This window comes from Talpa europaea (assembly GCF_964194135.1).
Source record: "Talpa europaea genome assembly, chromosome: 6".
Classification (NCBI taxonomy): domain Eukaryota; kingdom Metazoa; phylum Chordata; class Mammalia; order Eulipotyphla; family Talpidae; genus Talpa; species Talpa europaea.
Genome location: NC_140072.1, coordinates 113,930,364 through 113,955,949, shown reverse-complemented (window position 1 = coordinate 113,955,949; position 25,586 = coordinate 113,930,364). Strand labels below are relative to the sequence as shown.

The following is a 25,586-nucleotide window of genomic DNA, read 5'->3' as shown; positions in this document are numbered from 1 at the left end:
TTCTCCTGACTTATTTCACTTTAGTATAATACATTAAGGCATATTTTTATTTTATTTTATTTTATTTTATTTTATTTTATTTTATTTTATTTATGCATACAAGAGCTGGGGTGTCGTTGAGAAGTGCGGGGCAGGGGGTGGTGGTGAGAAGATTCACCAGAGACAGAGTGGGGAGCAGAGCAAGTGGATTGACTGAAATTCACTGCTGAGGGGAGCAGCGGGCGAGTCAGGAGAGGTCTGCTGCTCCATGTGGGTAGCTCCCTGGCTTGGGATCAAACTTGTGCTGCAGTGACAGATTTATAGTGCTTAGACTTAACCCCTTGCACCACTAGCCCCCATAAAGGCATTTTAAATACACGTGCTGATTTTCAATAATGCAAGTCTCAAATCTATATAGTTATAAAGCAATGTTACTTCAATTAAACAAACAACAAAAAAAATTTTAAGAACTGTCCAGTTTGGAAGGCAGGGTAGTAGTTATGAAGGTATTCCTCTGTGTGTAGGAGGACAACTAAGACACTTAGATATCACTGTAGGCAAAGATTATCTGGAAAAGGAAGGCTGGAGAAGAAAGTTGTTTTATATTATTACATGGATTGAGTTAAAAATAATTTAGTAAGGACAATTAATATTTTATTGATATGGACAATTAAAAATTGAAAAATTAAGTACTTCAATTTTGGCTGGGATGTATTTCACTTTTCATAACAATATATATTAATTAGCCAAATAAATGATGACGTACCTATCACTAATATCAATGTCTAGTAAAGCCTTCAATAGCTTAGTTTTTTTATATCCTGAAAACATCTGAAAGACCCCTGAACCCAGAAATAAGCACACCTACTGTAACACGGCCAATTGGCAATTTCTAACCTGTTACTTTAATAAAGCAAACAAACCAAAATATTTTTATGTAGTTTAATATATTTACCAATCTATCAAATTATTGCCTATTTATACACACAGTTACAAGTATTTAAATTATCATCACCACTTCAAACTGAATTTTGGAAGGCAGATTGTGAAAATCTATATATATTTGTTTAAAAATAACTTTTTCATATCATGTATCACTATATCTTTAATATCTAAATATGATGGTTATATTATTTAGTTCTATCAATTTACATATAATAGTTGGAAAGGAGGTAGGTCAGAATATCCTGTTACTCAGTTTACATACCAATTTGGCATATTGTAATATGCCTGATTAACAGAGTATATTTGTTTTTTAATTTAGAATCACTGTATATAATGACAGAAATTTACTGATAGGAATTTTTGCATATGTGAAATTTGTGAAGATAGAAATTGTATTTAGAGCAATTACTATATATTAGGGAATGCACCTCAAATTACTTTTTCATTGACAGTAAAGTAGAAGCTTAGAAATTTTACTTTTGTGCAATCCTGCTACGTATTGTTCTACCAACTGTTCTCTTTTACTTTATTTCAACACTACAAAAATTTAAAATATATACCTAGATAATGAATCAAAACTATTTTCAGTGAAAATTAGAGAAGAAATACTGAATTATAAAAAATATACATATAAAACTATGGAGAAGCAGAGATTTAATGACTCTGGTCTTTCCCTTTCAATTGTGAAGTTGACTAAACTGAAAACAGGTAGAGAAAGTATATAAAACCATCTTCAATGTTGAAACAATGATTACTAGAAGATAAGAGAAAGGAATTTAAAAGGCATTTGGGTATTTGTCCAAATGCTTCCGTCATTTAGATGATTTCTTCAACCAGTTTACATCTCAGCTGTAATATTACATCTGTCATTTTTGGCTTACAAGCTAATTCTTAAATGAATGTGAGAGATTTTTTTTTTGCTGAGTTAAAAACGCTGAGTATGTTTAACAACTGTACCATGGATTTATAAGAATTTCAAGCATGCATTTAGAGTAATTCAATGCATCTATATATCATGATCAAATAAAATATGTAATGTTATTAATAAAATAAACAAAATGTAGTAATAGTTAGTTGGCCATCTTATAAAGGGAAAAAATAGGTACTGCAGGTATGTGAAGATAAAAGTACTTAAGTGAAACAAATATAATGAAAGGAATGTTGCCTTAAAATAAATCAAAGTATGCATGAGATAAAATTAGAGTAAAATATTTTGTAACAGTGTTTGAATGGGTAGTTGTTTTCCCTTTTGTGGCAACATGACAACTAACACTTAAAATTCAGCTTGAATCATCCTCTAAACCAAGATTACTTATGATATCAGTCCTTCACAGCACTCAAAACTATTTCATGCTGCTTTCAAAATATAACTCAGAGTGCTGGTCTACAGTGGAGGAAAAAAAAAAAAACAAAAACAGAATATATAAAACTAATCTTAAAAAAGCCCTAAGATCTCTGTACTTCCTTCCCAATTTTGCTATTATTTAAAATTGCTCTAAAAAATAGTCTTTAAAAAAACATGGTAGGAAAAAGCACTTTTGGGAGATGCTGTTATGAATAGTGTCAAGTGCAGAATGAAGGTTAATTCACAGTACTGTCTGATTTTTCCATAATATACCTCAAAGAAAGAAAATCGATATACTATGGCTAAGTACTATATAAGGCAACTTACTATATACAGAATATAAGGTAAAAAGAGAGGCAAAAGAAATTTCTCTTAACTTTCTATTAACTGGCAAGCATTATCAATCTGAACCTCCACAAATCAGTGTACTGTTGATATAATAAATAAGAATTCTACACGGACTCTAGGAAACTCCCAAATAGGGCTCCAGCAACCAGAGTCCTGGATTTCCCTGAGATGGTTGGCTAATAGAGCTGGGTCATTAAAATAGTTCTTTTCTAAGGGTGGTGATGACTTCAGCTTGATTTACCCAGCCCAACTGGGGATGGGTACCAGAACAACCAGAACCACTGGTGGAACGCTAGATGTCATGGCTATATCTTAGACCTACTGAATCAAGACACCTGAGGAAAGACAAGGGTATGTGGGTTCTGGATAATTAAATGAGATGATGAGTAAAACGCTCACAACAGTGCCTTGTACAATTAGATATAAGTTAATCAAGTGCAAAGATTTCATTTAATATGCTTTGGATGTCCAGAATCTAGTGTATCACCTAGTATATTATAAGCATTTAATGAATCCTTATTGAATGCATGGATTCATACTAAACATTTAGGTATTATAAAGTTTAAATTACTAAATAGGTTCAGGCCAGGATAGAAAACACAGAAGTGTCTATCAGAGGTAAACTGATGAGGGACCATCTTTCTGAAGCACAACAGAATCCGTGAATTAAGATGATTCTTTCCAGCCTTAGGTGTCAGTGTAAGATGAAAACAAATTATAGGAGTGAAGAAAAAAGAAACCCAAATGATTACAGGATAGGCATGACTGAGCTACAAGAAAGATTAAAGTTTCTAAAAATGTAGTTTGACTAATGACTAAGTTGGTAGGGGACATGACAACATTCTAAAAATATTTTAAAGGCAGAAATGCAAAAAAGGGAGCAAAGCGAGTATGATATGATGGGGATATATCGAAGTTCTTATAATGAGTGAAAGTTTGCAAATACATACAAAATTTTAGGATGTAAGTACAACCCCAGAATGTAATGCAGTCAGTTATGAGGGCATAAAACAGAAATGAAGAAAAACATAACACAATAAGCACTAAATCACTTTGTTAGGTCTAGTTCCATATCTCTAAATTTCTCTCATTAGACTTAATGGATTAAATAACTACTTATTAGTTTTTCTGTAAAATACTACCTTGGGAGTTTTAAACAGGTAGTTATTAAAAATAATATTATGCCAGTTAGTACAGTTAACACATATCTATTATGATCATATTTTTATTTTCAAGGGTTGTCTATCAACTGAGAAAGCTTATAAAATTCCAGAATGTCTACATCAATAGGTATTTATTTAACTATCTTTTTTTAAAGATTTATTTATTTATTTATTTATTTATTCATTCATTCATTCATTCAAGCACTGGGTACAGTCAGAAGCGCAGGAAGGTGAGAGAATTCACCAGAGCCAGAGCGGGGAACAGAACAGGCAGACTAATGAAATACACTGCTGAGGGGAGCAGCGGGCGCGGTAGGAGAGGTCGGCGTGCCCAGCGCTCAACTCTGCGCCACCAGGGGAGGCCCATTTAACTATCTTTTTATAGTGATAAACATGTCAGGATAAAAATGAAATAAGGTACCTAATTGAGGAAACTCAATAAATATTAACTGAATGAAAAGAACCAAACATTTTAACATTTTAACATTATTATTTTGAAGAAAATGTCTTCTTGAATATTTTCTTGGGCTCCACTTTTCATATTTTTCCTATGTTCTCCCATCCCAGAAGTATCATTCCCCTTCACCAGGCTGGTAGAAAGTTGGAACTGTTACTGTGTGCCTCTTCCTTTTCTCTCACTTGTTATTGTAACCGAGACCCAAAGCAGTGGGTTGCAAAAGATTTGTGATCAGAAGACAGAGATGAACTCCCAAAGGCACTTACCTAGAGGAAACCTGAACTGGCCTGAGTCCATCAGCAGGTGGACAGACAACACAAGGAAAAGAAGACTAACTGTTACTGCTGTGTTCATATTTGCTTTCCATATACATATAGATGTGTATGGGTTTTTTTCCCATTTAATCATCTACGAAACTCTAAACACAGAATTTAGGGTTACTTTTTTCTCAGCGATAAAGAAACCAAGACTGAGAAAAGTTAATAAATTACCCAAGTAAGTAACAAAGCTGGAATTTGCACACAGTCCTACCTCAAATTTCTTGAACATTCTACCTCTAAGAGAGAGAAGATAAAGTAAAGCAAGTGCCTAAAATACATACAGTCACATACCATGGGCAGGTTGAGTTTGGGCAGACACAATCAAAGGAGAAAAATAGTAGGTGAAGAAAACAGGCAAGGGCTTGTCACGGAATAGAATAAAACGCACAAAGACTTCCCATGGGCAGAGGAAAACCTGTGTTTTGGGTCAGGGGTTTAGAGAAGTTCAAGTTATTAGAAAGGTCAAGGATGAGAATAAGTTTGGAGAGAAAAGTTAATTCCTTTGCTTTGCCAAAGTTGGCTCTGTACCTTACCAATACTTACAGGAATGAACATAAGATAGTCTTTCTCACTAACTAATCCTTAAGACAGAGTTATTTTTTATTTGAGTTCTTATAAAATCTCTCCCACTGAATAGTGTTTGGATTGCTTTATTTTGAAATAGAAATCATTTTAGGGAAGACATGTTAGCTAAATCAATGCATATTTTGTATGCTGATAGGAATTAGCTGCAGGAATCGATAAACATGGGAACTAAGGCATTAAATGCAGATTTGATTATTGTTTCTGGGATGCAGTCTCACAACTACATGGAAAACAGTTTTAAAGATTATTTTAAAAAAAAGTTAATCACATTTTGAAAATCATAAACACACCAAAAGAACATATGAGAAAAAAATTTTATTTCTTTGGATGAACACTTATGGCTACAGACGAAAATCCAATGAAAGTACCTACAGGGTTTAAGATAGTGAAAGAGGATAACTAGCCGTGAAGGGGATATGTTGTGGGAAACGCTTAAGACAATTCAAAAACTGCCTCAACTGATTTAGAAAGTTCATGGGATGAACTTTTTTTTTACAAAGAATAATTTTTAATATTTACAAATAACTAAACAAGGATTCTAAAGCCAGACTGTGTAGTTTCAAATTCCACGTTAATCCCTTCTAACCAGGTGTCTCCGTTTCTATATCTAGAAAATGGGGGTAATGATAGTAACGATCTCATCATGTTATGAAGATTAAATTAATATTAATAAAGTGCTTAAATCCAGGCTGGTACAGTAAACATTACTTAAGTTTTTGTTGAATAAGATTAAATATATAAGGTTGTCAAATCAGTATTTTCTCCACCTAACGTCAATCACAGGAAAAATGATAGGTGATCTTAATGCTTTCCTGGCCAGTCAGTTCCATTTTTCAACACTGACCAAGATGTCTCATCAGGTTTCCTTTGCTTTCCTATGACATATGATGTTCTAATTATTTAAAAAATAGGAATTAAAAAAATTAAAACCTCTAATTAAAAAAATTTAAATTAGGAATTTAAAAAAATCAGAAACAAAAATTGTGGTTTATCTTCAAGCCAGTGGGGTGTAACATCTTATCAAGAAATACAATTATGTCTTCAAAGTCAAATAATTTTCAGTTTACCCAACTAAAGAAAATGGGGAAGAGAATGCTGCTATTTAGCAAGTCATCTACAAACAGAGACCCACCTACTCAGATTTGTGAATGATTGTAGAAAAGTAAGTGGATAATAGCGGCTGCTACTTAAATGAAACTGTGAAAAGGCTGACATAAATTCTTCAAAGTTTCAGCAATTTTTTTCTATAAAGGATCAGAGAATAGAAATTTTCTCTTATTAAAAAACTTATTTTGGGGGCCCTCCCTGGTGGTGTGGGGGTTAAGAGGCAGCACTAGTCAGCTATCCACAGCCTCTGCAGCACAAGATCTATTCCCGGCTGGGGAGGTGACCCACATGGTGCAGCAGACCTCTCCTGTCTCACCCACTGCTCCCCTCAGTAGTATATTTCAGTCCGTCTGCCTGTTCTCTTTCCCACTCTGTCTCTGGTGAATCCGCTCACCCCAGCATCTCTGGCCTTTACCCCAGTTCTTGTATGCATAAATAAATAAATCTTTTTTAAAAAAAAAAAGAAAAAAAGCTTACTTTTGAGAATAAGAATTTTATATTTTTGGGCTGTAAAGTCTCTGGTTCAACAACTCAACTGTGCAGTGGTAGCATGAAAATAGGCACAGACTACACATAAATAGATGAGTATGGCTGAGTTCTAATAAAACTTTATGGACACAATTATTAGAGTTTCATGTGTCATGACGTATTCTCCTTTTGAGTTTCTTCTAATAATTAAAAAATGCACAAATCATTCTTAGTCTGCAGGCCCTTCAAAAAAACGGTGAATTTCATCTGCCTCTAATTTGAATTGTTAACTCTGTTTCAAATTAAAAGAAGCTATGGAACATTAGTAACTGTGTGCTGATCAAGTTCATGAGCTGGCTCTTACTGCTGCTTGGAATAAATTTATTCAAATCTATTACTAGACTATTATATACTCCACAGCGGTTGTTCCTAAAATTACTTTTTTCTATTAAGGCCCTCAGATCATACAGAGCCTTCTGTATTCTTTTTTGATGAGTTCTTTACTAAGAACACTATCTTGCAAATTTTTCTTTCAGTTCCTTCCTCTCCCTTAAAACCTCTTTATACCCTAATTTTCCTTCTTTTCTACACTCGTGTCTCTAAGAATGTTCCTTCTCAGATTCAAAAGATCATAGTTTTCCACTTGACCTCTTGATACCCAAACACTTTAAATTTCTCAATTATCACTTCTTGATTACATTTTCAAACCTGCCCTTTCAAAATGCCTCTTCTCTGCTCACAAACAAGCTTAGCTTTTTGGACCCTAGAAGAAAAAAAGCTCAACTTTCCTCTAACTCTGCTTTCCTTTCAGCTAAATACCCTTCTGCCTTTTAGCAATTTAGCCCCTTTTCTGCTCATTTCTAGCCCCATCAGTCATCTGAAAATGTAGATCTTAAACTTTCAATGATTTCTTTTTCTGACCCTTCCACCTCTGTCATATTATTACAGAAAGAGATTTGAACATTGGGCACAATCACCTTTCGGCTACATATTTTTTCATTAAAGTAGCTTTATTAAAGCTTTATTAATTTAAATACATAAAATTCAACATCTCAAATGTACAAGTCTCTGAGTATTGAGAAATGCTGGCAGTCATGTAAACATGATCATATCATGAATCAGGACACTTTCATCACCCCCCTCAGTTCTCTGTGTCATTAGTTTTACCTATTCTAAAATGTCCCATAAATGGAAGCACATATTATGTAGTCTTTTGTCTCTGCTTTCTTTCATTCAACATATTTTTCAAAAAGATTTATCATCCATGTTGTTGCAAGCATGAGTAGCTTGCATTTTATTGCTTAATAGTATTCCATGGTATGTATATTCCAAAATTTATACTTTCATTCACTAGCTGATGCACATTTGGGTTGTTTTCAGTTTGAGGCCTTTATCAATAAAGCTGCTATAGACATCCACATACAAGTTATTTGTGGACATATATTTTATTTCTTTTGGGGACATAACTAGAAATAGTGTTGCTGCATCATATATATAAAGCATCTTTTCTTTTGCTGATTGGGCACAAGTTCCTTTTTTGTGTATGTGTGAAATGTCTATTAAAACTCTTGGTTATTTTTTTAATCCAGAAATTTTCCTTCTTTCTAAGAGCTCTATTTCTAAGTCCTTTATTAGATATATGTTTGGCAAAGATATACTCCAAGTCTGTGACTTGTCTTTTCCTTTCTTCTCAAGGAGTAAAACTCTCTTATTTTTATGAAGACCAATTTAACAAGTTTTTTCTTTATGATTCATGCTCCTTGTGTCCTATTTATGCAATCTCAATTAACCCAAGGTTACAATGATTTTATGTTTTTTCTAGTTTTAGCTTTTACATTTAGATCTTTGCATACAAATTAATTTTTGTGTTTTTTGTGTTAAATTTTAGGTTTTTGCATATGGATATGAAAATGTTTCAGCACAGTGTTGAAAAGATTTTAATTCTTTATTGAATTATCCTAGCATTTTTTTTCTGTCCAGAAAATTGTTCTGGATATTCTGGGCTTTCTGAATTTCCATGTAAATTCTAGGTTAGCTAATTAATTTCTACAAAACCAACACTTTTAGGCTTTCTATCAGCATTGCGTTGAATCTATTAATCAGACTGGGAACTACTGATACTTGCGCAATAGTATTTTAATTTATGAACACAGTATGTCTCTCCACTTAATTCAACCTGTCTTACTTTTTTCAGCAATACTTATTTTCAATGTATGGTTCTGTATTTGCTTTATATTTTGTTAATTTCATTTTTATTTAATATTTTGAAGCTAAAAAACTTTTAATTTTTATTTTTCAAGATAATTTTGCTAGTATGTACAAATAAATTGACTTTTTTTTCATAATGAACTTCTATCCTGCAATCTTGCTAAGATTATTTATTATTTTAGTAGCGTGTTTTTAAATTCCATCTATGACAGTCTAAGAAAACAACCTTCTTCAGCCTTAATTTCCTCAGTGAAAAAAAATGCATTTGTGAGAAATAAAATTTGAGAATAAAATTAACTAAAGAAGGAAAAAAAACTCAAAAATTTTAGCAGTGTCTCACCCACAGAAAATAGCACTTACTAAAACCCTTAATTTCAGAGTTCTTACTATGAGCAATGTGGCCCTGTCCCAAATCTTTAATTCTAGGCCTCATCTTTCTCCTGACTTGAGAATATTATTCCCATTTATCCACTATATTTTTACACATGAATGGTATTGTAGAACTTCAAGTAGAAGACCTAAATCAAAACCATAATTCACCCACGAATCACTTAATCACTTCTGCTTTCTTAAAGTCCTATTTCTGATAATGAAATCCTTGTCATCTCAACTATTCAAAACATTTTGTAGGATCATTGATAACTCTCCAAGACACTTTCAAATTTAGTCAGTCACTGAATCCTATAATAACCACAATAGTTAATTTTTCATGTTTGCTATAGGACAAACACATCAAATACCCATTTAATCCCACAATTGTGTCAAGTTACAATTATTATCATTTTTTAATAGATGAGAAAACTGAGAAGTAGCATTTAATAACTTCTCCAAAGTCATGTACCTAGTAACAAAAGAACCAGCATCAGAGCCCAGGCAATCTACTACCAGAAACTGTATTCTTAAACATATATTGCCTCTAACACGTGTAGACTCTAAGATCTACTCAATTGTGGTAATAATGCGATTGGATACCATTAGATGATATTTGGGGAAATTCAGGGAATATCTAAATGCTCTATTAAAACAAGCCTACTTCATCATGATGTTCTTGAAGAAGAGATGCAAAGGGGCCAGGAGCAATTGCTCATGATATTAGCTGAGTAGATAGTAAAAACCTCAATTCAGAAGTCTCTGGTTAATGAGGATGGAGAATGTGATAGGATTAAGGTTAAACCCCAATCCCATCTGCACACTGGCTGGCTCCTGGAGACTAAATACTGTAGAGTCCATGTACTGCAGAGAACTGAAAAGAGGTGCAAGATGCAACCCTGTTTTTCCAATTACAGGAAAAGAGGAAATGGAAGGGCAAGCTGTATTCATGATTGTGTTTTTTTAACGAGAGACCACCCAACTGGAAACATGACCAAAAGTATGTCTTGGCATATGATCCAAACATATCAGAAATTTATTTTCTCTGGGAAGGGGGGATGAATAGAGAGCAGGGTAGAAATACCTCTACCACTCACCACCCATTGTATTTCTAAACCCAATTTTCCCATTTACACATTGCCATCATACCAATTGCGGCCATTATTACCTCTTACCTAGACTTTAGGCACTCCTATTAAGGGTGTTTTGAAATACTCTGATAAATATATACAACTACGAAATTAATTATATAAAATGAGATTTTTTGATGTTGCCTCTCATTGCTCACTGAAGCTCTTTATTGTGACATTCCAGGCCTATCAAAATATGAAACTATCTTTACCTATTTGTATGCTCCAGATCAGTGGACTAAATTATCTGCTATTTCCTGACAACACTTTTTCCCCCCTCCTAGATCCAGGTTTATAAAGTTTTTACATGAAAATCTATGATATATGTGTATGTGTTTGTGTGTATCAGAATCCATACTTGAAATGTTTGCTTCATATACCACATCCTCTAAAAGGTCATACCCAATTCTCCTTTAAACTATGCTCTTGTCATAGTCCAAACTCCACCAAAGAGAAATCTGAGCACAACTTACATATTCTTCTCCACAATATTCTCTGAAACTGTGGAGAGTGATTTGCCTTTTGCTTTTTGATATACATAGTAAAGTGCAGAGTTCATAGTACAATGAAAGTTCATTTGCAATAAAAGGAAATAAGACAAGTACTGCTAAACATTTGGAACTGACAGGAAGGAAACCTTTGTTCATCCCCACATTCATGAATTATGGGAAGCAGAGAACAGTTCATAAACATGGGCTAAGGAGACTCAATTTTTTATAGGGCATAGGCCATCATAGCAACTAACTTTCATTAAGTTCTCTTATAAAATGGTGAAGGAGAATGAGCTTAACTAAATGGAATTTTACTTTATATACAACAATGTAGGTACAAATATATAACATCTACCAGATGTATGTTCAATTAAAAATACAAGCGTTTATAAAATTAAATTTTAGCTTTTATAAATAAAATTCATTTAAAAAAGTTAAGATACCTTTTTTCAAAGTTCAATCCAAATGAACCCTGAGGATTATTGCTATTCTTTTTATTGAAAAGCTCGAGGCATTTAACATTGCTCAAGTGCTATCATCACAGATGTATGTATGGTCTAAGGAGCCATAAACTTACTTTATACCTTATAATTTGTAAATGTACAACTGCCTAAAATTCACGGCATGAAAAGTGGTACATAAGCCTACAGAAAAGCAATCAAAAGTAATGCATTTCTTGTAAGTGTGTTACTAATACTTAGGGAAGTTACTGATAGTGACAAGGATGGGGTTGAGGCTGTAACGAAAAGAGGAGTAATAATTATATTATACATGGAGCCTATATCACACACTTGTATACAGCAGGTAGCAACATGGGAAAATGGCTAAGAAATTGTTTACTTTTGAAACATTCAGTTCATAGTTTCAATTTTCAAAAACAAATGATCAGCACTTTAAAGAATTTACTAGTGTTACTACTTTTCTCTCCCCTCAGATTTTATTGACTTGCTAAGCATTTACATAATTACATAATTTGGGGAGCACAGCTTCACATCTCCATGTGTGTACAAGTACTATTTTGGGCTAAAACAAAAATCTTTGTTTACTATATGCAATGATTGAATTTCACAACACACATTTCTCATTTAAACATCTGGTGACACTTATTTCTGGATCAAATGCACTGTTTAACCAGTGTCAAAAGAAGACAAACAAGTAAGAATAGATACGTTTTATGGCACTAACACACAGAACATCCCATTCTTAAAAATGACCGGCTATTAATACCTTGATTTTCTTTTAAACTACTTTAAAAACTATTTCAAAACTAGTATTTTTTTTTGTCATTCACATGAGTTGCTTTATAGATTTACAGATGGAGAGTCTAATCTGACTAGAATGGCCTGGGTGCACTCTTGTCTGGAAACAGGAAGATATATTCTTTGGGACATTTCTCACCTCTGTAATTCTGAATAAGAAGCATTTTAGAAATGATAATTACATTGAGAATAGCTATGAATAATCTAGCATAACTATGAATAATCTAGTTAACAGTGAATTAAAGAAAACACTTGAATCTAATAATAGGTTGATATTAAATTTGGCTGTCTGAGGATGCATTAACTCATTTCCTACTTTTTATAAGTATACAGATAGACTTTTCATTTATACAATGAATACTCATTACCTTGATGTTTTAAAACACATTTTACTTAAAAAGTACAAGAATAGGGCCTCCCCTGGTGGCGCAGACGGTTGAGCGCCGTGCTGTGAAGCTGTCCGCAGCCTCTGAAGCGCCGGTTCGATCCCGGCAGGCCAGTGAGGGTACCACATGGAACAGCAGACCTCTCCTGTCGCGCCTGCTGCTCCCCTCAGCAGTGTATTTCGTCAGTCTGCCTGTTCTGTTTCCCACACTGTCTCTGGTGAATCCTCTCACCCTCCCATGCATCTGGCCTGTACCCCGGTTCCTATATAAATAAAAAGTACATGGATATAGGTTTAACAACTTATTAAAAAATGCAAGGTAAATCCTAACAGTATATACTAAAAACAAAATAAATCCTAGGTTGAGGAAAGAGCTATCCTTTAGAGAGCTTTGTAACAGTGAAGATTATTCATCTACATGAAATAGTTTTACCAGATCTATTTAGAGACAGCTCCTAACCATTGATCTTTATGGTTGTGAAAAGAGAACATAGGTATGTCTTACTTAAAAAATTAACTAATTGAATGCTGACAGTTAATAACAGGTAACATTTATTCAGAACTTAAAATTGCATAAAAATTTCATTGAATTTGAATTCTACCAAACATTCAGAAACGAATTAGTGCCTATCCTTCACAAACTCTTCCAAAAAATTGAGAAGGAAGGATAATACCAAATACGTCCTATGAAGCCAACATTACATTTATACCAAAACCGAACAAGGACAACACACAAAAAGAAAACTACAGGCCAATCTCCCTAATGAACACTGATGCAAAAATCCTCAATAAAATTTTAGCTATCAGAATCCAACAATGTATCCATAAGATAATTCACCACGACCAAGTAGGATTCATTCCAGGGACACAAGGATGGTTCAACATCCGAAAATCAATCAACGTTATCCAACACAGCAACAAAAAGAAATATAAAAACCATATGATAGTATCAATAGATGCCGAGAAAGCTTTCGACGAAGTGCAACATCCATTCATGATAAAAGCCCTTGAAATTCCTGGGATACAAGGAACATACCTCAACATCATAAAGGCCATATATGACAAACCAACAGCCAGTATCATTCTCAATGGCGAAAAGCTGAAATCATTCCCATTAAGATCTGGGACAAGATAAGGATGTCCACTCTCACCACTGCTTTTCAATATAATACTGGAAGTCCTAGACAGAGCAATAAGATAAGAAAAGACATACAAGGAATCCAAATAGGAAAAGAAGAAGTCAAACTATCACTATTTGCAGATGATATGATAATATACATAAAGAACTCCAAAAACTCCACAGAAAAACTAATTCAACTAATCAACCAGTTCAGTAAAGTGGCAGGATACAAAATCAACACACACAAATCAGTAGCCTTCCTATATACCAACAATAAATCTGAAGAAGAAATTAAAAAAAAAAATCTCTTTTACTATCAAAACAAAAAATCAAATATTTGGGAATAAATCTAACAAAAGAGGTAAAGGACCTATACAAAGAAAACTATAAAACACTGTTAAAAGAAATAGAAGACACAAAGAAATGTAAAGACATCCCCTGCTCATGGATTGGAAGAATAAACATTATTAAAATGGCCATCCTACCAAAAGCAATATACAGATTCAATGCTATTCCAATCAAAATTTCAATGTCATTTTTCAAAGAAATAGAATATTGATAAAATTCATATGGAACCACAAAAAACCCCAAATAGCCAAAGCTCTCCTGAAAAAAAAAAAGAAGGGAATGGAGGCATCACACTCCCAGACTTTAAACTTTACTACAAAGCCATAATCATCAAAACTGCATGGTATTGGAACAAGAACAGACACACAGACCAACGGAATCGAATAGAAAATCCAGAAATAAACCCACAGATTGATGGTCAACTAATCTTTGACAAAGGAGCAAAGAATATACATTGGAGTAAAGAAAGTTTGTTCAATAAATGGTGCTGGGAAAACTGGGTCGCTACATGCAAAAGAATGAAGCTTGACCACTACCTAACACCATGCACAAAAACCAACTCAAAATGGATTAAAGAACTAGACATAAGACCTGAAACCATAAAATACATAGAAGGAAATATAGGCAAAACACTACGTGATATGCACATCAAAGACATCTTTACAGACACATCACCCAAAGCAGTGATAATGAAGGCAAAGATCAACAGCTGGGACTACATCAAATTAAAGAGCTTCTGCACAGCAAAAGAGACAATAACAAAAAGAAAGAGAAACCCCACTGACTGGGAGAAAATTTTTGCACACAACACTAATGATACCCAAGGACTGATCACAAAAATCTACAAAGAGCTGATGAGACTCAACAAAAACAAAGAAAATAATCCAGTCAAAAAATGGGCAGAAGAGCTAAAAAGAAATTTCTCTGAAGAGGAAATGCAAATGGCCAACAGGCATATGAAAAAATGTTCAACATCACTTGTAATCAGGGAAATGCAAATCAAAACTACCATGAGATACCATCTCACACCAGTGAGAATGGCACATACTAAAAAAACTAGCAACAACAAATGTTGGCGAGGTTGTGGAGAAAAAGGAAATCTCCTGCCCTGTTGATGGGAGTACAAACTGGTCCAACCACTATGGAGAGCTGTGTGGAGATTTCTGGACCTACTGAACATAGAGCTTCCACATGATCCAGCAATTCCACTCCTAGGTATTTACCCAGAGGACACAGAAACATCAATTCCAAAGAGCACCTGCAAGCCTATGTTTATAGCAGCACTATTTACAATAGCTAAGATTTGGAAACAACCCAAATACCCAAAAATAGATGACTGGATCAAGAAGATGTGGTACATATATACCATGGAATATTACTCAGCATTCAAAAAAGATAAACACATGCAATTTGCAGCAACATGGATGGCGCTGGAAGGGATCATGCTTAGCGAAATAAGCCAGAAAAAAAAAAGAAAAATACCGGATGGTCTCACTGATAGTAGGAATCTAGAAAACTTAAATAAGGGACCAGGAAAAAGAATAACTATAAGAAAGAAAATATCAAAATCAACAAATAACTATGAACAAGAGACACTCTATGGGGGGTTGGTGGTGGGGAAAGGAGGGCTTGGGGTAAAAATAAGGGGGTTGTAATTGTATGGGGAATATAAAAATAAAATTTAAATTAAAACAAAGCAAAACAAACAAACAAACAAACAAACAAAAAACCCTTATACAATGCTCTCAAAGGCCTGGACTCTGAACATTTAAAAAAAAAAAAATTCATTGCATTTTGTGAAGATGTAAACAATATATTGGTTATGCGTCTTTCATTTACAGTAACTTTTTTAATGACTAAAATAAAGACTACCTTCACATATAATAGTAATCATTTCTACAAAAGAAGAAACGAAATGATTACCTATCTATTATATATCACAGAAATATACAGGTTACATAAAAACATTTTATTAAGGCCAGGAAAGTATAAAAGTTTGCTGAAGGAAAAAAGTACAAAAAAAAAAAAAAAACATGAAATAGTCATTATATTATTAAAGTACTTAAGATCTTAAAGAATTTCAAATATAACACAATAAAAAATTTAACTGCTTAGAGAAAAAAGTAATGAGATGGTCCAGATTTTTATACTGTCTGTTAAAAATGTCCAATTCTGTTTCTCTAACCCATACTGTCACTATCAAGATGTCTTAAGAAAGTTATTAAAAGTCATCATGACTTTTAATTCATAATAAATATACATCATACATTAAATGGACAAAGTCTAGAATCTTTAAGGTACCATTTATTCAAAAGCTAGTAATTAGCTAAAAGTCAAATTAGTAGGTTGAAAAGGTAAGCCAACCTTATAGAATTTTAATAACTCCTAAAATTAGCTGACACCAGAAACATTTTATTATTATTTTTTAAAGGTTTATTTATTATTTATGCACACAAGAGCTGGGGTACAGGCCAGAGGATTCACCAGAGACAGAGTGGGGTACAGAACAGGCAGATTGACCAAAGTACACTGCTGAGGGAAGCAGTGGGTGGGTCTGGAGAGGTCTGCTGTGCCATGGGGGTTGAACTCGTGCTGCAGTGGCTGCAGACAGCTTCATGGGTTGCATCTTAACCCCTTGTACCACTAGAGAGGCCCCAGAAACATTTTAGTTGGAAAAATTAAAAACAGAACGTTACTCCTACTAAATGAACTGAATAAATACTAACTCAAATGGCTGATACAAGGCATATATGTAGGTAGAATGGTGATTACCCCCAAAACTCAAGTCCATGTCCTAATCCCTAGAACCCTGAATATTACCTTATTTGGAAAAGGTCTTTGCAAAGTTTGTTCAATAAATGGTGCTGGGAAAACTGGGTCACTTCATGCAAAAGAATGAAGTTTGACTACTGCCTCACACCATGCACAAAAACCAACTTAAAATGGATTAAATAACTAGACATAAGACCTGAAACCATAAAATATATAGAAGGAAATATAGGCAAAACACTACATAACATACACGTCAGTAACTTTTTTTTTTTTTTTTTTTTTTTTTTAATAGAGGCATGTTTTTATTTATTTATTTATTTGCTTGCTTGTTTTGTTTATACATGCACTGGGTACAGTCAGAAGCGCGGGAGAGTGAGAGAATTCACCAGAGCCAGAGCGGGGAGCAGAACAGGCAGAAGGACCGAAGTACACTGCTGAGGGGAGCAGCGGGCGGCAGGAGAGGTCTGTGCACCATGTGGGACCCTCCTCCGGTGGCCGGGGAGCAGCCGGGGATCGAACCGGCGCCGCCGAGGCCGCGGGCAGCTTCGCAACCCAGCGCTCAACCGCTGCGCCACCGGGGAGGCCCACGTCAGTAACATTTTTAAAGACACATCACCCAAAGCAGTGACAGTGAAGCCAAGATAAACAGCTGGGACTACACCAAATTAAAGAGCTTCTGTACAGCAAAAGAGACAGTAACCAAAACAAAGAGACACCCCACCGATTGGGAGAAAATTTTTGCACACAACACTAATGATAAAGCACTGATCACAAAATTCTACAAAGAGTTGATGAGACTCAATAAAAACAAAGTACATAATCTAGTCAAAAAATGGGCAGAAGTGGGCCTCCCCTGGTGGCGCAGGCGGTTGAGTACCACGCTGTGAAACTGTCCGCAGCTTCTGCAGCACCGGTTCGATCCCAGCTGGCCAGCGAGGGTCCCACATGGCGCGGCAGACCTCTCCTGTCACGCCTGCTGCTCCCCTCAGCAGTGTATTTCATCAGTCTGCCTGTTCTGTTCCCCCTTCTGTCTCTGGTGAACCCTCTCACCCTCCAGTGGATCTGGCCTGTACCCCGGTTCTTGTATAAATAAATCTTTAAAAAAAAAAAAGGGCAGAAGAGCTAAAAAGAAACTTCTCCAAAGAGGAAATGCAAACGGCCAACAGGCATATGAAAAAATGTTCAACATCACTTGTAATCAGGGAAATGCAAATCAAAACTACAATGAGATACCATCTTACACCAGTGAGAATGGCACATACTAAAAAAACTAGCAACAACAAATGTTGGGTAAGGATGTGGAGAAAAAGGAACTCTCCTGCACTGCTGGTGGGAGTGCAAACTGGTCCATCCACTATGGAGAGCTGGAAAAAGTCGTTGCAGATGTGATTAAGTTAATAACTATTCTGAGAGGAAGAGCCTGTCCTGGCTTATTCGTGGCAGGCCTTAAATGCAATCACACGTATCCTAAGAGAAACAAAGGAGGTGGTCATGTGAAGACAGAGACAGAGTGAACTGATGTGTCCACAAGTCAAGGAAGACAGAAAATGCTTAGAGCTCCAAGAAGATGGAAAAAGCAAGGGACAGACTGTCCCTAGATCCTTTAGAAAGTGTATGGCTCCTGCAGATACCGTGGTTTCAGACTTCTGGCCTTCAAAACTGTGAGAGAATATATTTCTATTGTTCTAAGTTACCAAGCTTGTGGTACTTTAAATGGCAAATGCAGGAGAATAAATTAATTTGGTATCATTCTGAATTTTGTTTTTAATATATATTGATGAGCAAAATTATACCTGTTGATGTTATTTAGTATCGCACATATTGTGCTTCCTATCACATATCACATTGCTATCATATTGTGTGACAGAATGAACAAGTGAAATGGGAACAAAGAAACATAACTATGTCTAGTTTTGCTCCTAACAACAGTATAACAGAGGGCAAATCATATAACTTCCCTAGATTTCTTTTTTTTTTTTAAGATTTATTTCTTTATTTGCAAAGTAAATACATTTTCAGTGATCTTTAGATTTTGCCCAATTCTAAGCTTTTGGGAACTTTTAGTGTCAAAAATAATATGGGAGAAATTAAATATTATAATAAAGAATATCACAATAGTAACAATGGAGAGGTTGGTCCACTGACATCTGACAGAAGATTCTGAAGGTTCATAAATTTGTAAAAGGTAATTACAATTTACAAATTACCATCGAGTTGGCAAAATATAAAATTCTTCACAAAGTCATTAGCTTCTCCAGACACTCATGTAACCACAGTTTTATGTCCAGAAATGTCTGAGGCTCCGTGTACTACAACAGAAGCAAAGTCTGAATAATTTTTAGAAACTGAACTACTACCTACTACATTGACATTAAAAACTTAATGTTAGGCATAGTAAGAGATCAACAAATATAAGCTCTATTATCTGGGATAAATCATAAATATATCTTCTATCAATAAAAGGGCCTGATAACCACAACTTTTTAAGATAATGTTAAGGGTTTATATAGTCACTAAACTTTTAAAAGCTGAACTGATTTTTATTCAGCGGTATCCATATTTTTCTCTAAAGCATACACTTCCAATCAAACCTGTTTCCTTTTTACTGAAAGGACTTTTCATGATGACTGCAATACTGAAGTATAATTTAGGAGCAGTCTCTAAAACTGGAAGTAATGTTCATCTAAATATGCCTGCCAAGTTTAAAAATGTATTAGGAGTTAAATTGAAACATGTTGAAAATGACTCATTGTGGACCAGAATATACACTGTAGGAAATAAGAGCTCATTTACAAGTGGGAGAAATACACTCACACTTCATCTGTGGTAATTCTCTGGACTTTCCTTCCAGTAAACATTATATTTTAAAATTATTGTGGAAAATATCTTACTTTTAACTAAAGTATTTGTGAGCTGATTTAGTCAGCTGGCATTCCAATTTTTTTTTTACATATCTTTTTTTGGATGTGTGTATATATATATATATATATATATATATATATATATATATTTACCAAATGTAAATCTATGAAAAATTTCCCCAAAGCAACAAAGCAGCCTATAAAGAAAGCTGCATGGACTGTTGTTCCTCCCTCCATCACCCTCCCTCATTCAATTTACATGCATAATAACCAACTGTGACTCTGTATTTCTGAGAAAGCATCCTTAAAAAAGTGCAGACATACAATAATATGCTTTCTTTCGTTTATAAACTTGACGGTATTGATAAGTCACCAGACCTCTTTCTCTGATTCTTACACTTGCGTACTGATTTTATCTACTCTCTTCATTTGTGAGGCAGTTGGTTAGACTTAGAAAGAAACCATGGAACCTCCTTGTTCTTATCCCCATCACCCCCACCATAAGGCATATAAGATAATGTGCCTGAACCTTGTTTTCAATACCAACACATTCTCACTAAGCTAATTAATGAGCCACACACTTACCTATATTTTTTAACATAACTTTAATAAGGCCTTAAGCTGGAATCAACAATTCTAGTTTGTTTAAATTTTTTGAGCTTTGTTTCCTTATTTCAGCATTTTATTGATCAGGAACTATATAGTAAACAATTCACTGCAGTAGTTGTTCCACATCCCTTTATCTAGAAACTCTCCCTACTCCCCAGTTCATGTTTTTAAATATGACCATGGATTCCAAGGAAGGGCAAGGTAGTGGGGAATCTGATAGCTAAAAAAAGGGTTCTTGAGCATATCTTCATTGTGCAAACACTGTTATTACAGAGAAATTCAAAATGGTAAAATATTTTAAAACAATTATTAATAGACTAGTTCTTATAGAATAGTTTTAATCCTTCATTATTTTTGCCTTTACATCTTTTCCATCTTTAAACATCCCAAGTTACTTATTGATGTGAAAATAAGTTTTTCTGATCTAAGTTGTATTTTTTCCCTATATATGTACTGAGTTCATCAAACTTACTATTTTTGTTAGAAAAGGTCAGTTTTCTGCTATCTTAGTAATTTATATTTTCCAATTTTTACTTCTTTGTTGTCTGCTTTGTTATCTATGTTTTTTTACAAGGTCTGTGATTTCTTTCTCTTTTCCCCCCTCCTCTGGTATAATACAAAGTATGTCATCTGCTTTCAGTTTAATTAATGGTTTCATTCATGACTTCAAGTGATATGTTTAAATATATAATTCTTGATAAAACTATTGATTCTTATGGAGTTTTAGAAAATTATAATTACACAATATTATATATACACTATTTCCTCTTACCATCAATTCTCTAATTTTAGTTGCAAGTTGCTATTTTTGCCTCTACTTATATGAAATTATTATTTTTATGCTGTAATTTCCCCATAACAATTATGATTACAATGTGTTTTGTAATCAGAATGACAATAGTTATTAAGATTTAATTTTATATTAAATGTTCACTGCCAGTTCTTTTATCCCTTGATATCTCATTTCATGAGTACTTTGGTTCTTTCCTTGGTTGGTGATATTACAATTTCAAGTAGACTTTTTAGGAAGGCCACATGGGTAACAGATTTCCCAAGGTCTAACTTGACTAGTACCTTTTCATCAGCCCGGATGTAAAAAAAAGTCTCCCCTTACATAATCACACTTCCCAAAGCACATTCTGCTTTGTCTCTTTCAAATAACTGTGAAATACTATTATAAGATAATCTGCAATTGTCTTTATTTTGTTTGTTTGTGTATTTTCTGATTTGTGCCTACTGTAGCGTGCTCTTGTCACACTTTCATTTTGGTATTGGTTACACTGTATCTACTAATATTCTTTGAAATTTCTGATATCATATTGAAACCTTCCTTAGTTTTTAATGGAGTTGACAGCTTCTTCTGCGTTTTACTATTCATATAAAAAGCACCTGGAGGATGTCACTAAAATGCTCTTATACAAAAAAAAAAATCTTCATTTTTAGAAGTCCTCTATCAACTCAATATTTCAGAGTTCACTTAAAGACAAATTCCCCTTTAAACCATAGGTCACAGTTTCCTAACCTATGATTTTATGTAAAACTAGTCAATTTACAGTTACTCCCTTATTAATCACTGGTAATGAGTGGCAGGATAACAAGATGGGGCATGTGACAGGCACTCAATTCATTGAATTTATTAGTTTAATGTGAAATTTGAAAAGAATTACTCACTGGGTTCAGCATGGAGCCCAGTTTAATCAAGCAGATTCAACCAATGACTAATTGAAAATTAAGTAAAAAGCCAAAAACATTTAACCAGTAATGTCCGTTTTGGGTGATCTACTAATAGGTAGTTTTTAAAACTGCTTTCAGTTCATTAATAATTGTATTGTTATTAATTTTATGTATTTCCATAGGTAACAAAGATATTTTTAATCTTGATAAAATGCTTTACTGAAATTGAAAAATCTCCTATCACTGGTATTCTATACTAGAGGTAGAGAATTTACTACTAGTAAAAACCTCAAAAAAGAGAAGTAAAGTTGTTTGTCAAGACTTCATAGTTAACTAATGGTGGCTTCTGGTTTTCACCATTTCCTTTTCTAAATGTTCACTATCTGCTTAATAATCTGTTTTAGAATGTTCATAGTGAGTTGAATTCAAGCATAAAGTAGAAAGTTTATAGAATTGTTTCCTCTTCAGCCTTTGAGGGAATAAGGACCTTTGCTTGTTTCCAGACTTCTGGTACTTGGTCTGGTAACAGTATTTGAACAAGATAACCAACATTTTCTCAACTTCCTTCAAACCTTAGGATACCTGGGCATTAGTTTTAGAGAAAAGTTTGTAGACTCTTTGAGATTCCTGGCTAAGGCACAACAAGGGCATAGTGGCAGACACTATTACTGCCATTTCCTTACGGTATGTAGTTTACAAGGCTATTGTAGTGTTACCCAGACACATACTTAAGGAGAGGATACATCACGATTATTTCTGGGGTGTTATAGGAAGTATAAATTTACTGGCACTCTCTAATTACTAGGAAGAGAGGGTGGGGGCAAAGCAATATGTCTTCTAAAAACTATACATTCATGTGACTGAAATTCATGTAGATTTGGGAACCACTGAGGTAGTGAAATGAGGAAGAGTCCTGGGTACTCTTTTCAGTGTTCAAACCATCTTCACAATGGAAAATTTTAAGTCAAATGAAAATGGAAAACTTTAAACACTTGAAACTAATAAATATTTACTGAAAATTGCTTACAGCATAGGCACTAAGTAGAGGCTTTCTTAGAGAAGCAAACGATGGGCAAGAAAAAGTCTTTGATCTTAAAAACCTAATACTTCTGAGAGTGTATTATTATAAATAAATGAACAATAATAATATGATGCTGGAAAACAGAGAGAAGGGATGGAAAGCTAAGATTGTACAGAAGATGTGATCATTAAATTGTCTTACCAAATGGATGGGCATCTAGCTAGTAGATAAATGTAAAGATGCATGAACAAAGGAAAAGAAAAGGCCATTCCTAGCAAAGTATATATATTTAGGGTTGAGAGAGAAAGCACCATACACTTAGAAAATGACAGGATTCAATTTGTCTCAAGCATATGGAGGAGAGCCAGAACAAAGATCTGAGTCTGGAAAGATAGGCAAGGAATCTTTTAATGACCTTAGCTGTTAAACTGTGCTGTCTGCATGCCGTTCAATTTGAATGACATGATCATATTTTTCAGTTTTAGAACAATTACCCTAGAAGAATGAGTTATGATAATAGAGGGAGTAACTGAAAGCAGTGAGACAGTTTCGAGACTATCATAAATTGTTCAGGCAAAAGAAAACAAAGACTTGACTATAGCAGTGGCACCTGGGATGAAGATGAGGGAAACGATTAGATAAATTCAGAAATTAGAATCAACATGACATGGGCTTAGTTTAAGTATCAGAGGCCTTTCCTCACTATCCTTGCTTGAGCCTTCATTCTTCACCACAAGCTCGTTCACAGCAACCATCAAAACATATAATTGTAATACATTAATTATATATGTTTGCTTATTTTCTGTTCCCTCAATTACCTCTTAGCAGGGGCAATCTCCAATTTATTTACTAATGAATAACAGCACCTAGCACAGAGACTAGCACATAGTAAGTATCAAATATTTGTTGGCTAGATAGGTGGGAAGTGGGCTGAGGGGTACAAAGTAGTTGTGAATCACCAGCTTTCACATTCAAGTTCCTGGGCAAGAGATGACGTTAGTCACCATGCCAAACTATGGGAGGAAGAACAGGTCCAGGCAAGAGGATTTACTTGTGTAGAGAGAGAAGAATCAACCAATTAAGAGGTTATTGTACACACAATTACAAGACGACGTCAAGATGTAGTGAGAAGATGATGCAGGATGATGGCTACAGGAGTGAAGAGGATTTCAGAGATACTATGGGGGTAGAAAATATGAAATTTGACAAGTGATTATACATAGGAGTAACGGGAAAGGATTATTATAATGAAGGTTCAATTGAATAGCTTTAAATGGAGGTATAGTTTATAAAGTAAAGCCAGTTGAAGCAACTCTCTGTTTTAGGAGGGGTGAATGTAGGAGGAAGCAGGGTTGTTTTTGAAAATACTGAGTTGTAAGTTCCAGATAAAAATGTCAATCAGCTAGCTGGAAATCTGGGTTTCTAAGACACAGAAAAAGGTATGGTCTGATATTAAAAATATTGTTATTCATTTCCCTCTTATTTTTTATTGAGATAACGTTGGTTTACATCACTGTTTGTATATTAGAAATATAGGATTTCCCCCCTCCAGACATTGCTGCCAATGGGTACCTACCACTAAAGTACCCACAGTGCAATACCACAGTCCACTATGCTTCCTCCCCACTTTGTTCTGTCTCTCTCCCCCACTAGTTACCTCCATTCTATAGTTAGTTTTCAAAGGCTAGTTTTTTATCCGACTGTTTGGTTTCTTTACAGTCCATATATAAGTAACACCATCTGGTAATTGTTTTTTTCCTTCTGTATTAGACATTTCTTTTTTTTTAAATTTAATTAATTTTTATTTATTTTTCCATAGAAGAACTGGGGTGTAGGCCAGAGGTATTGGGTTGAGAGGATTCACCAGAGACAGAGTGGGGAGCAGAACAGGAAGACCCACCAAAACATACTGCCAAGGAGAGCAGCCAGCGAGACAGGAGCAGTCCCCTATGCCAAGTGGGCAAGCTCCCCATCAGGGGATCGAGCCCAGGCCAAGTGGTAATAGTGCCTAAAGACTCAACCCCTAGGCCATCAGGGAGGCCCAGGGTTAGTCATTTCTTAAAGCAACAGTTCAAGTTGTGTAGAAGGTGACATCTCAAAAGAAATATTACAAGAGATATGTATGAGACATGAGGATATATTAGAATTAAGATATATCATTTACATATAATAAAAAGGATCGACTATCATGAAAACAAAATACAAAAAAATAAAAATTGAAGGAGACTAAAGAGGCCTTGATAACCAAAAGGAATATATGACTCTGGATTGCATCCTGTGTCAGAAAAACATTGTTATAAAGACATTATTGGGACAACTGACAAAATGAGTAAAAGTACTGCTATCATTGCTGTCTTGAAAGTAATAAGCATACTGAGGTTATAGAAGAGAATATTCTTATTCCTAAGAAACAATGTGAAGAGATGTGTGAAGATATATCTCTCATATATATAAAATATATGAAGATATATAAAGTATTTGATCTATTGAAAGTGTTCAGAAAAAATGCTGTGTGTGTATGGGAGGAGAGGAGGAGAAGAATGACAAATGCAGCTAAATATTAAAAAGAGGTAAATACGGATAAAAGATATATGGGGGGGGTTTAGTACCATTCTTGTAGCT

At 34.5% G+C, this 25,586-nt stretch overlaps 1 protein-coding gene across 1 annotated transcript in view; it reads right to left on the bottom strand.

Annotated features, from left to right (window-relative positions):
• Positions 1–25,586, bottom strand: part of PIBF1 (progesterone immunomodulatory binding factor 1) — a gene marked incomplete at both ends in the record, with an annotated part of 161,289 nt that overhangs the window by 75,473 nt on the left and 60,230 nt on the right. The gene's annotated exons all lie outside the window — the stretch shown is intronic.